We start from the raw sequence: 15,864 nt of genomic DNA, 5'->3' as shown, positions 1-15,864 counted from the left end.
GCCAGAGGCCTCGAGGGTTAAAGATGCAAATAAGTCATAGTGGACAGTGCCTTCCAAGGTGGGCAGGACACCCTTGGAGCACTTTCCTTAATGTCCGCTACCCCTTTAGCATGGTTTTAAGTTGGGTTGCCCGTAATCCAGAAATGACAAGTTTCGGCTCCATCATTTAGATTAGAAAACTGAGGAACAATGCCATTAGAGCTGCAGGGGATTTGATTCCAGTGAGACCCTGCAGTGAGCTCCTCTCTCCCTTTGCAGAGTGCCAGGATTTTATTTTTTAAAATTTGTTCTAATTAGTTATACATGACAGTAGAATGCATTTTGAAACATCCAACATAAATGGAATATAACATCTTCTGTTTGTACATGATGTGGAATCATACCAGTCATATAATTATGTATGCACACAGGGTAATGATGTCCCATTCCTTATACTATCCTTCCTACCCCCAAAACACTCTCCCTTCCCTTTGCTCCCCTCTGCCTCTATTCTTCCTCTATTATATACCTCTATTCTTCCCTACTCACCCGCCATTTTGAATTAGCACCTGCATATCAGAAAGAACATTCAGCCTTTGGTTTTTTTGGAATTGGCATGTTTCATTCACTTAGGATGATAATCTCCATTTCCCCCCATTTACCAGCAAATGCCATCATTTCATTCTTCTTTAAGGCTGAGTAATATTCCATTGTGTATATATAACACATTATTTTTATCCATTCATCTGTTGAAGGGCCTATAGGTTGGTTCTATAGCTGGGCTTTTGTGAATTGAGCTGTTTACATTGATGTGACTGTGTCATTGTAGTATGCTGATTTTAGGTCCTTTGGGTATTATGCTGAGGAGTGGGGTAACTGGGTCAAATGGTGGTTCCATTCCAAGTTTTCTGAGGAATCTCCATACTGCTTTCCAGAGTGGTTGCACCAATTTGCAGTCCCACCAGCAATGTATGAAGATTACTGTTAGGGTCTGTAAACAAGTCAAGATGGTGCCTGGCATTTTGCCAGAGGGAGTGGTTTGTGAAGTAATGCCAGGGAGCCATTAGGTGTGGAGATTCCTTATTGGTTGACTGCTGTATCTAGTTTATGCTAATTAAGATAAGCTGTGTGGAATGTATATATACCGCTCTTGTCCTACAATAAACAGCTCCCACTCCTGCTGTATCAATGTACAGAAGTTGTTCGTCACCCCCCAGTTATTTTTTTTTTAAAGAAAGAGAGGGGAGAGAGAGAGAGACAGAGAGAATTTTAATATTTATTTTTTAGTTATCGGCGGATACAACATCTTTGTTTGTATGTGGTGCTGAGGATGGAACCTGGGCTGCACGCATGCCAGGTGAGCGTGCTACCGCTTGAGCCATATCCCCAGCCCCCCCGCCCCCAGTTATTTTGCTGCAGCCAGACTGCGGCAGATTACCATGATTTTATATGTGTGTGTGTGTGTGTGTGTGTGTGTTGTGTGTGTGTTTAATCTCCTGTATATCTCCAGGCCTGGCACATGGGAGGTGTCAGTAGTGATTTGTGAAAGTACGTAGTGATTTGTGAAGTTGGATTAAACTGACCCAGAGAGGTCTGAGGATGTGGCTCAGTGGTGTAGCACTTTCCTAGCATGCATGAGGCCCTGGGTTTAATCCCCAATACTGCACACAGCCATATGACTAAACCTAGGCTGGTGCCTACAAGCCTTTTAAATCATGGCAGTGGACTGGGTCCTGAAGATTGCAGAAGGTTATTGGTTTGGAGCTGCCCAATTGCACTGGTACATCCTTTATGGTGGGTATATAGGTAGATGCAGGTAATGCCATGATTGTGTACTTAGAGATCACCCTTATGTTCTTTCCCATACTTTTTTAAACAGCTTGTCCCATATGAGAAAATCCAGCATACTCTCTGAAGCCAGCAGCTGATCATGGATGGGAAGAACAACAGGAAAGCTCATTTTGAATGTCACTAGAGGGTCATGTTATGAAAGAGTGAAACAACTAGTAAAATAGGAAAGAGAATTCTTATACTTTTTTAATATTTGATTTAGACACAGGGTCTCACTGAGTTGTTTAGGGCCTCAATAAGCTGAGGCTGGCTTTGAACTTAAGTTCCTCCTGCCTCAGCCTCCTGAGCCACTGGGACTACAGGCGTCCACCACTATGCCTGGCTCTTGTAGTTACTCTGCAAAAAGAAATGCCCAAGTCACCTCCACTTGTGTGTTTCAGGCAGCACAACAGGATCCGTAGTGTGAACGGGAGCCAGCTGAAGGCCTACCTTTCCTTAGAAGTGTTGGATCTGAGTTCGAATAATATCATGGAAATTTGGAGCGCCTGCTTTCCCCCTGGACTGTACATAAGAGAGCTGTAAGTGCTTCTGTGGCTGGGGCTGTCCCTCTGCTTCTAGGTCAACTGGAGGCCTCTCCATTGCCCAGGTCTGTACACAGTCTGCATATTTCACTTCTGCTTTGGTCAGCTTTTTCACTACTGTGTGACTAAAAAAACCCGACCAGAAAATTGTAGAGGAGGAAAAGTTTATTTGGGGGCTGACAGTTTCAGAGATCTCCATTCATAGACAGCAGGCTCCATTCCTCAGGGCTCAAGGGGAGGCAGGAGGTCATGGAGGAAGAGTGTGGTGGAGGGAAGCAGCTCACATGGTGATCAGGAAGCAGAGAGAGACTCCACTCTCCAGAGACAAATAGAGACCCAAAGCCATGCCCCCATGCCCCCTCCTCCAGCCACACCCACCTGCCTCCAGCCACCACCCAGTTAATCCCATCAGGGGGTTCATTCACTGGTTGGGTTAAGGCTCTCACAACCCAGTCATTTCTCCTCTGGACCTTCTTGCACCATCTCACACGTGAGTTTTGGGGGATACCTCACATCCAAACCATAACAATTTTTCAGCTCTGGGGATGGTACAAAACAGGAGGGATTGGCCTCTGATGCCCACTGATGAAACATTTCCAGTCCCATAGTATTCGTCTGTGTTACACCCAAGGTGGACACCTTTGGCAGGGAGAGGTGGACTTGCCTGTCCAGGGAGCTCACCCCTCAGACAAAAGAGTTTAAGACTCTGAGGTCTGCCCTGACAACAAAGCCTGCTTTTACTCCCATTTACTGGGCTGCTTCCCAGCAGAGCTTGGAGAGAAGGCTCAGGGGAGCTTAGAGGCCCACTCTTCAGGGAGAGTGCTTTGCATACTCTCCAGGCTCTTTCTTCCTAGCGTCCCACAGTGATCACACAGCTCATGGGATCTGTCTGGGAAGGCGGCTCCTGGTTCTGTGGGTTCTCAGGACTGTGCTGATGTGTCTCTTACCTGTGTTAGGGCCCCATCTTACCTGCGATGTGGATGGTAGACAGGAGTAAAAATGATAAAACCTGCGCACCCATGGCCTGTGGGTAGGAAAGTGTTGCTCTGGGGAAGAATCTGAAGAGACATTTCCAAATCTGAGTGAGTTTACATTCGCTTTGTCATCACTGTTTCGGAGTCATTTTGGAGCTCATTTGCGAGTCCTGTTTAGAGGTGGTCATGACCCATCTCTTCAGGGAAGATGAACCTTGGCCCCTAGATTTTCCAAGTTATTCTCAGGCTGCATCAAGGTGCCAAAATCAGGAACAGGAGGCCTTGGCCTTTGTTAACCTCAAGTGGAGCCTGTCCTGAGGTGTCTAGCTGCCGCCCAACACTCCCTTGCTCTGAACCAAGAAACCACCAACCGCAAAATGGAATTGCACTAACCTTCTGTCCCTGCAAGAAAGCAGGAGGGACTTTCTCTTTTGGCAGCTTGTGGCTGCTCTATCTTCTTCCCAGAGGCTGTTATTCTCTAATCTGGAATGTCAAGAACAAACAGTTTGTAGAGAATCCTCATGTGCCCTGTGTTGGGGCTCTGCCTGATAAAGAACCCAGAGGAGCCTTGTTCCTTCCCCACAGGGTAGAAGATTCTCTGGGCTTTCTCCTTTTCACTTAGGCGCTGTTTTTGTTGTTGTTGTGGTTGTTTTTGTTTTTTGTTGTTGTTGTTTTGTTTAAAAAAAAAACACCAAAATTTTGTCTAGGAAAAGCAGTAAGAAGCGTGTTGAGGGGTAACTTCTCATAGGAATACTGATTTATTTTATTCCCTTTATTTTTTCCCTTTTCTTTTCCACTGCTTGCTATGCTTTCACACAGTGTGACACATCTGTCTGTGTTATACACTGCAGTCCGTCTGCTCGGTACGGTCAAAGTAGATGGCCCTGAAAAAGTATTTCTTGTCTTTTTTTTGGCGGGGGCGGGGGTACCGGGGATTGAACCAGGGACGATTAACCACTGAGCCCCATACCCAGCCCTATTTGGTATTTTATTTAGAGATAGGGTCTCACTGAGCTGCTTAGGGCCTCGCTTTTGCTGAGGCTGGCTTTGAACTCTCAATCCTCCTGCCTCAGCCTCCTGAGCTACTGGGATTACAGGCATGGTATGGCTTACTCTCTAAAGAACTTGGCTCAAGTCTCTTTAACTAGAGGGTTTCTTTCGGGTATTTAAAATCATTTAAAGGAATTGGCTTATACCTACTTATTATGTAAGTCCAAAAATGAGACCCACTTCAGGATTAAAGACTGTTTCCCCAAATCATGGAATGGAATCTGACCTGGCCTCTGAGCTGACTTTGTGCTTTGTGTAGGGCTTTTCTTGTGGGCCTTGGGTGGCGGGCCAGGTGTGGCCTGAGGTTGGCAGGTTTGCAGAAGGGCTGGGGGTGGAGGTGTCTGACGGTCACTCCTGCCCTCTTGGGCCCACTAGCCACAGGTGCTGTGTGCTCTGGGCTGAGTGGAGGTTGACCTTGAACAGTCTTGCCACCTGCAGTGCTTCCCCATCTGGGAGTCAGGGCAGGCTCTGAAGCCTCGTGATAACAGACATCTCCTCAGGAAACCTGTCCCTCTGGGTGTGTCTTAGTGTGTTTTCCCAGCTCAGATCCAGATGGGTCTGGTGTCTGTAACAGAACGAGGAAGGCCTCCTACAGCTGTGACATTTTCTCTCCTGACTCGTTCCAGCAACCTGGCCAGCAATCGCATTGGATCCCTGGAGTCAGGAGCATTCGATGGCCTATCACGGTCGCTGCTAACTCTTTGCCTGAGCAAAAACAGGATCACCCAGCTTCCTATAAAAGCATTCAAGTTACCCAGACTGACACAACTGTGAGTACAGAAACCAGCACTTTAATTAAGGTTATAGCCCAATTTTTATGGGGGCCAAACATCCCCAAGGACCTAGCACCAAATGCAACCCCTACTTCCCCCCCCCCACCTTGCCCCTAGTAAAGTTCTGCATGAACTGTAATCAATGCCCCTATGACAACACCTAGTAAAAGCAGATTGGAGCTGGGTCTGGGGCCGGTGGGCCACCTCATCTTGCAGGGATGAGGTCCACTGAGTATGGACATGCAGGTTTATGCTAGTGTCCTCCTCGATGACATGAGGAATCCTGCTGGTTAGCTGGCGTGGCTAGTGCTTAGGCTGCATGCATTCTGTTTATTTATCTCAGAGGTTTTAGTGTTGTTTTTAAAGGTACCCGTAAAATAAGTACCTCAGGCTTGATGGCATCCTCGACATTTCTTGAATTTGGCAGGAAGTTAGCATGGCTAAAGGCGGTAAGCAGGAGATGGCAATTTTTATCTCCTAAATCTTACAAGGTGGTAGATTTATGATGGTCTCTTGCTTTTTTTTTTTTTTTTTTTGGTACCGGGGATTGAACTCAGGGGCACTCAACCACTGAGCTACCTCCCCAGCTGTATTTTGTATTTTATTTAGAGACAGAGTCTCATTGAGTTACTTAGGGCCTTGCTGAGTTGCTGAGGCTGGCTCTGAACTCACAATCCTCCCACGCCACTGGGATTATAACCCTGTGCTACCATGCTTGGCTCTTGATTGATTGATTGATTGATTGATTTTTGACTTCTTTTTATTATTGGAAGAATAAATGTCAAGAAAACAAGCCAGTAGTGGAAATTTGGTTTAAATTGACGAGAACAGTTGTTGAGGCTCAGTGGGGTGTGGATCCTGGGCTGTCTGCGGAGAAGGTCTCCATGATGCTGAGGAGGTTGGGTCACGAGATGCTCCAGAAATAGTTGGGGGAAACCAGGGCTTTCCCATTAGCTCCATGTGTCTTTCCCTGCCCCTCCAGGCCACCCAGAGTCCTTTCAGTCCCCCGAGGCTCTCTAGTACTAGAGCCAGCAGCTGAATGTGTGTGCTTCATGGGGGGTCCCCCGATGCGCTTGCCCCATATATGGAGATCCCATCAGATGCCCTGATTGCAAATGTTTTTGCATTAGATACCCGCTGGCTCGCTGGCTGGGAAACTCGGCAGGGGTGTGTGTGTGTGTGTGTGTGTGTGTGTGTGTGTGTGTGTAATGTGCACAGGGAGGCTCTGACCCTGTGGGCTTCTTCTCTTCAGGGACCTCAATTGGAATCAGATTCGGTTGATCGAGGGCCTCCCGTTCCAGGGCCTGGAGGTGCTGAAGCTCCATAAAAACAGCATCAGCAAGCTGATGGATGGTGCTTTCTGGGGGCTGTCCAATATGCATGTGCTGTAAATGTGGGTGGGCCCTGGCAGGGCTCCAGCCCAAGGGTGAGGCCGTGGCCTCTGCACCCTGCCTCTGTGGGGAGTGGGGCAGCCTGTGTGTGTCCATTCAGCTGAGCACTAGGTGGAGAGCAGGCCACCTTTCCTTTTTCTTTCTGTTTTTTTGTTTTGGTACCAGGATTGAACTTGGGGAGGCACTCGACCCCTGAGCCCCATCCCCAGCCCTATTTTGTATTTTATTTAGAGACAGGGTCTCACTGAGTTGCTCAGCACCTCACTTTTCCTGAGGCTGGCTTTGAACTTGAGATCCTCCTGTCTCAGCCTCCTGAGCTGCCTTGATGACAGTCCTGTGCCATCGCACCCAGAAGGCCACCTGTCCTTTGAGTCTTCCGGTGGTCCCAACTTAGTGTCTCTGCAGACTCAACCATATCTGTTCGTGTTTCCACAGCAGACTAGGAACATCTCTTGCAGGAGGTTTTTGAATCAGATCAGGTGTTGCAGGAAGGAGCCCCATTTCTGGGCTTCCTCCCACCCCCACTTCCTTGCTGCAGAACAGATCCTTCCCCACATCCTCTCCATTCCCACACTCCACAGGAAGCTCCTTCTCTCCCCATTTTGGGTTTGACAGTCTTCCTTGATGTGTATGTGGACCCAAAATATAGTTCATCACAGGAGATTTATTTATGTCTTGTCAGCTCATCAAGGAACTTGGTGCAAATGTGCAGCTTTTATCAAGGGAACATTCTCTTCGGCCAGATGTGTCCAATAGCGGAGCTGAGGCCTGCCAGAAACAAAGGTAACATCAAAAAAAAGCAGAGGAATGTAATCGGCTGTCCTTCAACATTTAATTTGTTTACTTTTCATTAGAGGTGATGCCGCTGCGTGAATGAATCAGATAGTACCATCATCCGTCCCCTCTCTCCCCCTCCCTCCCCATCCCCGTTCTTCTCCCAGAAGTCAGTTGGGTCTCAGCATTTCCTCTTGGTTTTCCTCTTTTCAGGTTTGTGGGTGGTTACTTACAAGTTGGCACATCTTCACCAGTATCTTTACCCACTTCTTTCCTTCACTACTTGTCTTTATAACTGAAACCAAGCCCAGAAGCTTAGGTCCAGGCCCCACAGTGTACTGTGCAGAAGCATCTCTGCTTTGCATGACCAGGATGCTAGTGGCTTCTCCTCCTTTGCCACTTCAGCTGGGCTGGAGCTCTGTGGTGCATATTCCAGAACACTCTTCCTTCCTCAAGTCTGTCATTTAGAATCTGAAGTTCTAAGTTGATGATGGTCTGAGGATTAAGAGAATTTTCAGAAGAAAACAGTGTGAGGCTCTACCATTTCATTTTTATGTGGAACGAATTTATACAAATTAGGGCCAGTCATGGTGGTGTGTGCCTGTAATCCCAGTGGCTCAGGAGGCTGAGGCAGGAGGATTGCAAGTTTGAGGCCAGCCTCAGCAACTTATCAAGATCCTAAGCAGTTCAGCGAGACCCTGTCTCTAAATCAAATATAAAAAAGGGTGGGGGTGTGGCTCAGTGGTTAAGCACCCCTGAGTTCAATCCCTGGTACCAAAAAAAAGAGCAAAATGTGCATCGGTAACTTCCATGAGAGAAACCAGGTGTCTAGACAGAGCTGTCATTGGTGAGGATTCTGAGAAGTGAGGGAATGGCACATGAATGCTCTTCATTCAGTGGGGTCATATCCTGAGATGCCCACTGTGAGCTGAGGATGTCATAAGTTGAAAATACACTTAATTCCTAGTCCCCAGGGCATCCTAGCTTGTAGCACAACACATGGTAGAGTGTCAGTTGTGTCCTCTGGGTACCACAGGGCTGAGGTGGAGCCATCTCTCTGCCACTCCCAGCATTGAGAAAGGATTGTACCAGTTAGGAAAGATCTAGATTCGGAATTCAAAGCGGAGTTTCTGCAGAATGTGTGTTAGTCTCACACCTTCATAGAGTGTGGACATCACAAGTTGGAATACTGTAAGTCAGGGACCTACTGTGCATACTTAATGAGCATGTTGGGAGCCAGATCCTCACACTGCCCACAACCCCGAGGTACATTCTCTATTCCCTCTCCATACAGCACCATGAGGTGGATTCTTCTGGATATTTCCATTTCGCAGGTGCTCAAACTCATTAAGCCATCAAAATAGCAAAATCAAGATTTAAATCTTGTAGTCATGGAGCTGGGAGTAGTGGCACACACCTGTAATTCCAGCATCTCAGGAGGCTGAGGCAGGAGGATCGTGAGTTCAAAGCCAGCCTCAGCAACTTAGCAAAGCCCTAAGCAACTCAGTGAGACCCTGTCTCTAAATAAAAAATATAAGTAGGGCTGGGGCTGGGGCTCAGTGGTTAAGCACTCCTGGGTTCAATCCTGGGTACCAGAAAAACAAAAATCATACAGTCATTGGACCCCAGAGCTAATGCCATGTCTCCTGGCACAGTGGATTTTTTCAGTTGGATGAGGATAAGGGCTGCCTCCCTTTTCCCCTTCTCTCTCTGTTCCTCTCCTGACTTTGCCCTTGCTGAGAGCTCCTCTGCCCACTCATCTGCCTGGTTCACTTTGACTTAGCTGAAAGTGACTTATGGCTAACATCCCCTGCCCTTCCAAACTTTCTGAGTATGTCTTGGCCTGGAGACCCTCCACTGGGGTCTGCCCGTCTTCTCTCCGCCATGTGTATGCACACCAGGGGGTCTCCATGCTTCCCATGTGCTCTTACACCCTCAGTGTGACCGCCCTGTCTGATCGGAGCGCTGACCAGGCACACTCCGGGTATTGGGTAAAGGTCGGACCCCTTTGACCCCGGGCACTGTCATTGCAGACACCTCGAGCACAACAGCCTGGTGGAAGTGAACAGCGGCTCCCTCTTTGGCCTCACGGCCCTGCACCAGCTGCACCTTGGCCACAACTCCATCTCACGCATCCACTGCGATGGCAGAGAGCAGTGGACTAAGAAGGGGTGTAGGCCTCGGGGGCAAAGGCAGCTTAGAGGCAGGCAGGCCGGTGGCCCGGTTCTGGCAGAAAGAAGGATAGATGTCCAGGCCAGCCAGGCGCAAAGCAGGAATGTCAGGTCTTTGAGCTCCAGGCCCTTCCTACCTCCTATTTTTGAAATAACAGAGGTGTAGCCTGTCGGTCCCCATGAAGAGCCTCTGTCCCCAGGGATTTCTTGGGTGTGGAAAAAGCTCCTGAAGTCAAGGGCTCTGTCTGGGAAGGGCAACCTAAAGAACCCTTCTCACTGTAGCTTCTTGCAGAGTGATGGTACCTTAGGCCTCTGGGCCATGGTGTGGCACACCTGTAATGCCAGTGACCTGGGAGGCCAAGGCAGGAGTATCACAAGTTTGAGGCCAGCCTCAGCAAATTAGTGGGACCTATTTCAAAAAAAAAGAAGCTGGCAATGTTGCTCAGTGGTAGAGCACCCCTGGGTTCAAGCCCCAGTATGAGAGAGAGAGAGAGAGAGAGAGAGAAACAGTGTGTTTGAACCACACTGGGATCATGAACAGAGCAATGGCGACCCGCTGACTGGAAGAATCTGTGTGTCCTCAGCGCTTGCACCTCAGTCAGCTTCCCCAGGGACCTGACTCTTCCCTTTACCTGTCGTGCCTGGTGGAGGAGGTGGATGTGCATGGAGGCTCACAGTGTCCCCCCACCCTCCATTCCTTTGGAAGATCCCCAGTCAGGACACCCAGGCTGGGCCTGAGGGCACCTGAGCTCACTGTTGCCCAAGCTGAGAGCCACAGTGGTGACCCCTGGAGAGGGAACCTGGGTCCCCTCTCTGTCCTGCATGCACAGCCGGAGCTGCATAGCCAAAGGTCGGAGAACATGGCCATGTTCCCGTGTCTGCACCCGTTTCTAGATCTCTGCTTGTGTTGGGGGAACAGGTCTTCGCTAGGTGGAAATTTTCAGTTTCATAATGCTCTAGTTTAGTCCGGTTGGGTTTCCTTATTTTTCAGGAGAGTTTGGGAGGGTTTTCTCCTTTCCCACTTTTCATAGGCTTGGCCTAGAAAAATCGTCACTTAATGTGAGCAAGCGTTATGGGTGCCAGGCACACTCACAGGGACCTGGAACTTCAGGCTGCGCTTGCAGCCTGAGTCCTTAGCCGGTCCCTCCCGTTGTGTGTCCCTTGCATCTCGGGCCCACAAGCATCCCTCTGCTGACCTGGCATTTCAGTCTCTGTGGGTCAGTGGTCAGAGCGTGTGCCATGCAACAGCCTGCCTCTCCCTCCCGCTCACTGCCCTTGGACTTGGGGTGTTAGATTCGCCCTCCTAGTGCTTTAGGGTGCTGCTTCCTCCCTCTTGTGGTATCGGATGGCACACTCTTTGCTCAGGTGAGGACCGCATGAGGTAACTCCAGGGACACGTGGTTCTCTGTTGTCCTAGTCCAGGAGCCCTGGGGAAGCAGGGCAGGTTGAGTCCCACAGTCCTGAGGCTGTCTAGTTCCTAGGGTGAGGAGCCACCATCCTGTGACTCAGCAGAGGGTGTGTCACCTCCTGGGAGAAGCTGTGCTCCAGAGCCTTGATGGGGCTTTGAGCTCCCTGCTCCCCTTTCTGGCTGTGGACCGCTGTCTGCTGTGCCCTTTAGAGGGACCGGGGGTCACTGCAGCATGCCTTGACCAGTCCTAGAAGCTTGCCCCGTTCTCAGGTCACCTCAGAGGCAGGCTGAGGGTTGCTTTCCCGCCCCTCCCCTAAGCCAAATTCCTTAATTGCAGGTGAGGATATAATTTTGGTCTCCTGCCAGGTCTTGTGACTGACAGACACCATGACTTATTTCTCCAGTAGGGAAAGAAGGCTGCCTGCTGCCCCCTTTAAAAACCCATTAATCTTCACTGATACTATTTTTGTTCTTCCTGACCCAGCCCAAACTTCCCATTTTTCAAACAGAGGTGACCCGTATGCCAAGTGACCAGCGCCAGGGTTGTGTCAGAAATGCAAGGGTGTCTGGGAGGAGGGTTGGAGTCTCACATGCAGGCTAAATGGATGATTTGGGGTGTGTCCTGTCCTGCTCACAGGGAGGGTAGGTGACACTCAGGCCAGAGCCTCCAGCCTGAGGCTGAGGCCCTGCAGTGGTTGTCCCAGGCAGGGATGCATGGTGCCCTCTGCTGTCCCGTGCATGGAGTGGCAGCATCTGACCCACAAGGGGCCTATCCAGGGTGTCGGGCCTCTGCCAAGAAAAGTCTGAATCAGGACCAGCCTGGACACCAGCAGGGAGGTTTTGTATTGCATGACCTTGTGCCATCCCCACAGTTTAACCACACTGGGACCTGCACAGCCATCCCTGTTGTTAGGCCAGGTGGATGACCTAGCTGCACATCCACTGTGAGATGCTCCCTGCCCACGGAGATCCCATGGGTTGTTGTAAGCAAGTCTGTGAAGCCTGATAATGGCCTGTGCCCCTCCACCTCCCCTGGATTCTGTCCTTCAACAACCTCACGTGGCTGGACAAGGAGAGCCTGGCCAAGCTGGGCAGTTTGAGCATCCTGCGCCTCAGCCACAACTCCATCAGCCACATCACCAAAGGCGCCTTCAAGGGACTCAAGAACCTGCGCATCTTGTATGGCATTCACTGTGGGAGTGACCAAGCGATGGGGTCCTGGGCAGGAGAGCAGAAGAGGGCAGAGCCGGCCCCTAAAGGCCAGTGCAGTGCCAGAACCTTGAGCAACTGGTGACCAACGAGCATGCAGGAGGGGTGTGGTCTTAGTCAAGAACAGGGACACAGCACAGTTTGGGAACAGGAACCTTTATGACCAGAGATCAGCCATCTTCTGAAAAGCTTGCCACGCTGATGGAAGCCCTCAGGTGGGATTATGCCATGTCTAGAGAACCAAGCAGACCACAGCACTGAGGCCCCAGAGTGAGTGTGCTGTCTCTTGATCTCTTGCAGAGACCCCGTCCTTGGTGGTACCCTTGGAAGACCTCATGGTATCTGTGGGGGAGACGGTGGCCCTCCATTGCAGTGACTGGCAGCCCCTCCCCCCGCATCACCTGGCTCAAGGGGAACCGCCTCCTGAGCCTCACCGACAGGCACCACTTCACCTCCAACAACCAGCTGCTGGTGGTCCAGAACGTGGTGGTGGAGGACGCGGGCCAGTACACCTGCGAGATGTCCAACACGCTGGGCACAGAGCCCGCTCACAGCCAGCTGAGCATCTTGCCCACGCCTGGCTGCAGGAAGGACCACCATGGCATCTTCACCATTACCGTGGTGTGCAGCATTGTTCTTATGTCGCTGGTGTGGGTGTGCATCATCTACCAAACCAGGAAGAAGAGCGAGGAGTACAGTGTCACCAACACAGGTGAGCACGGTGGCCGTTCATTTCCAGGGCAGGAGAAGCCAGGTCCACACTCTTCAAGAGCTCTCATGCTCTGGGAATACCAGGACCTCTGGGAATGTGATTCTGGAGAACTGAAGCCTTGGTCCTGCGGACACTGGGTTCATAGTCAGGGCAGAGCCAGAAATGGAGCTGCCTTGGGGCTGGGGCTGGGGCTCAGTGGTAGTGCACTTGCCTGGCATGAGTGAGGCACTGGGTTTGATCCTCAGCATAGCATATAAATAGATAAACTAATGGTCTATTGACAAGTAAAAAAAAAAAAAGAACTTCCTGCTGATGTCCTCCTCATAAACGGAGGTGGATTGTCCCTGAAGCATCACAGTGCTGTGGATTTATTAGTTCTGTCTCCCTTCCTGTCACTCTTCCCCATCTTTTGTGGTCTCACATGCTTTTGACCTGGGCTCAGGTTCAGCTCAGGTCTGGGAGGGCCTCCTACCTGCACCAACTCCTGGTCTCTGCGCAGCCTTGATGGCTGTTGCCAGGGGATCCTGTTCGGGGCCTGACAGTGAATGCGCATCTGCATCTGTTGTCACCGCAATCCTGAATATTTCATTGTCTTATCTTCTTGAAGATGAAACTATTATGCCACCAGATGTTCCAAGCTACCTCTCTTCTCAGGGAACCCTTTCTGACTGGTGAGAAACCTCAATCAGGACTGAGGGTGGCCATTGGGCCAACAAGCACATCGAGAGCAACAGTAAGGCCTCTGACACAGTGAGATGGAGCTCTATCTAGGTGACTGTCCTCCATAGGTGGAGATGGCCTCTAGCTCCCTATTTAGGTGTCTGGCGTTAGGTAGGAGGGAGCATCAGGTGAACGAGGCAGTTGCTGGCCCAGGCCTCTGTTGTTCAGCTCAGTCCTGGTCTGTGCAAGCTCTGCAGAGGTTTCAACATCTTGTCTCTCCAGAAGGGCACCATCTGGGCTTAGCAGTAAGCCTCCCAGTTGGGATAAGGTAGGACCACTGTCAGAAACAGCTGAAGGGAAACCCCAGGCCCTGAAACCAAGTCCTGCTTCCACAGTTGGCCCTTGGTATCTGTGGGTTCAATTCTCTACACACTAGAAATATCCAGGGCGGTGAAGGTGATGCACATGCAGCCTTCTTTTCCTTGTCATTATTCCCCCAAAACACAGTCCAATAGCTGTGCACACAAAGTTACATTTTACTGGTCACAATGCTTAATCTAGGGTGACTTACATGGGACAGTGTATTCAGGTTATGTGCAAATGGTGTGTTATTATATACAAGGGACTTGAGCATCCCTGGATTTTGGGACCTGTGTGGGGGCTCTGGCACCATGAAGGTACCAAGGGATGCGAGTGCAGCGGCAGTGCCAAGACCTGCTCTGTATTCCAGACTCACAGGGAAAACTCTCTGCAGGGGGCGCTGTTTTAGTTGGTGGGAGATTGTGAGCGCTTGCTGAGCTGAAGGCTGGGCCTGAGAGAGCTGCTCCTCTAACATGGCTGCAGATGCTCAAAGAGTGCTTGCTGGGAAAATGGTACTAGAAAACAGGCCCATTGCCAGCTTCGTGGTGGCACAGTAGTAACTCATACTGATAGAGAGACTACAGCAGCAGCCCCACCTGTCCTGCTCCTCAAACTCACTGAGACCTCCTCTGCAGTTTCTAACCTGGGGAGTCTGTTGCAGGTGTGTGTCTGAGAGACGTGGGCCTCTTCCCAAAGGTTACGTCCACAGCATCATACAGAGGCAGCCCAAGCTCTGTGTTAGATACAGTAAAGAGCCCTGGAAAGTGTCAGAAAAGGCCACTGGGACACCTGGTCCACCTACGATGGGCAGGTGATGCTTCCACCAGGAAAAGTAGTGTCTTTTTGAAATCAAGATCTGGGTTGACCCACTCACTAAATGAAGAGGGGAGATGCCTACATTTCCATCTAGCACTCTCTAAATTGGGTATTTAGTATATAAACAGGAAACTCTGGCCTGGTGCCCTTTTAATTCTAGAGGAGTGTGTCTCTTAGTTACTATTTATGGTACAGTAAACCTGAGCAAGAATTTTCCAGAATAATAAGCAACATAGGGGGTTTTAGTATCTGTTCACCAGGAATGTTTTGAGGTTAAATTTCTAATTGTTCAGAAAACTCTTAACCCTGCATCATACCTAATTGTTGGGGTTTTTCTTTTTTTTTTTTTTTTTTTTTGCCTCTGATCACAGTAGCGTGACTACAGTCTCTAAGTACAAGATTAGCTTAATCTGGGGCATGTGAGCAAGAAGGACCCCATCTCCACTAACGGTGTGGCATGTGCCCAGCCTTTTCTGTGAAGGTCTTTGGGGAGGGGGCGTTTGCAGGCCGGGGGCAGGACCCCACTTGGGTGCAGGTGGGTGGCCTGTTCTGTGGGGGTGGCTCTGACCTGGCCCATCTCTCCTTCAGAACCTAGTGGAACTCTCGTGTGCAGTGACTGCAATGCTGATGTGGACAGTTACTCCAAGGAGCAGGCCCTCCACCCTCAGCCAACATGCAGGGACAGCACACAGCCAAGTGCACTGTGTGCCCAGGATCCCAGCCAGGGCGACCAAGGAGACTCTCCACATCATCCTCGCAGTGGGGCCGGGGACAGGTCCCTCTACCCCAGCAAACAATAGAATGCCGACATCCTTGAGGAAGCCGTCGGTGTCCCTAGATGGAAAAGGTGATCCCTTACTGTCCTCCTGGCCTCCCTGGCAGCTGCACTAGCTGCCACAGCTGGTCATGCTGGAACTTGGCTCTGACGGCCTTCTCTTTCCCCAGGGGGCTTTGCCTGTACTCTATAGTGAGGCTGTGCGACGCGGACCCCGCAGACCTTCAGCCCTGTCCTGTGTGCCCTTCAGGCAGCACGGAGCTCCCAGAGGCCTCCTTGGCCTTTCCTGCATGTTGCTGTTTCCTTGGAGGGGGGTTAGGAATAGTTCTGGTGCCTTAGTGCATGGTGGGAATTTAGAGACAAAAAAGACATTTGTTTCCTGGGGTTCCTGGTGGGTTAGGAAGGACGGGGAGTCCTTGGTGTTGTGTGCTCTCCGCAGT

General features: G+C 50.3%; 1 pseudogene; it reads left to right on the top strand.

Annotated features, from left to right (window-relative positions):
- The first annotated feature begins 1,694 nt into the window (after positions 1 to 1,694).
- LOC143639947 (leucine-rich repeats and immunoglobulin-like domains protein 1) lies at positions 1,695 to 15,540 on the top strand (annotated as a pseudogene).
- The last annotated feature ends 324 nt before the right edge of the window (positions 15,541 to 15,864 follow it).

This window comes from Callospermophilus lateralis, unplaced genomic scaffold (assembly GCF_048772815.1).
Source record: "Callospermophilus lateralis isolate mCalLat2 unplaced genomic scaffold, mCalLat2.hap1 Scaffold_101, whole genome shotgun sequence".
NCBI lineage: Eukaryota > Metazoa > Chordata > Mammalia > Rodentia > Sciuridae > Callospermophilus > Callospermophilus lateralis.
This window is presented reverse-complemented; position numbering and strand designations above follow the sequence as displayed.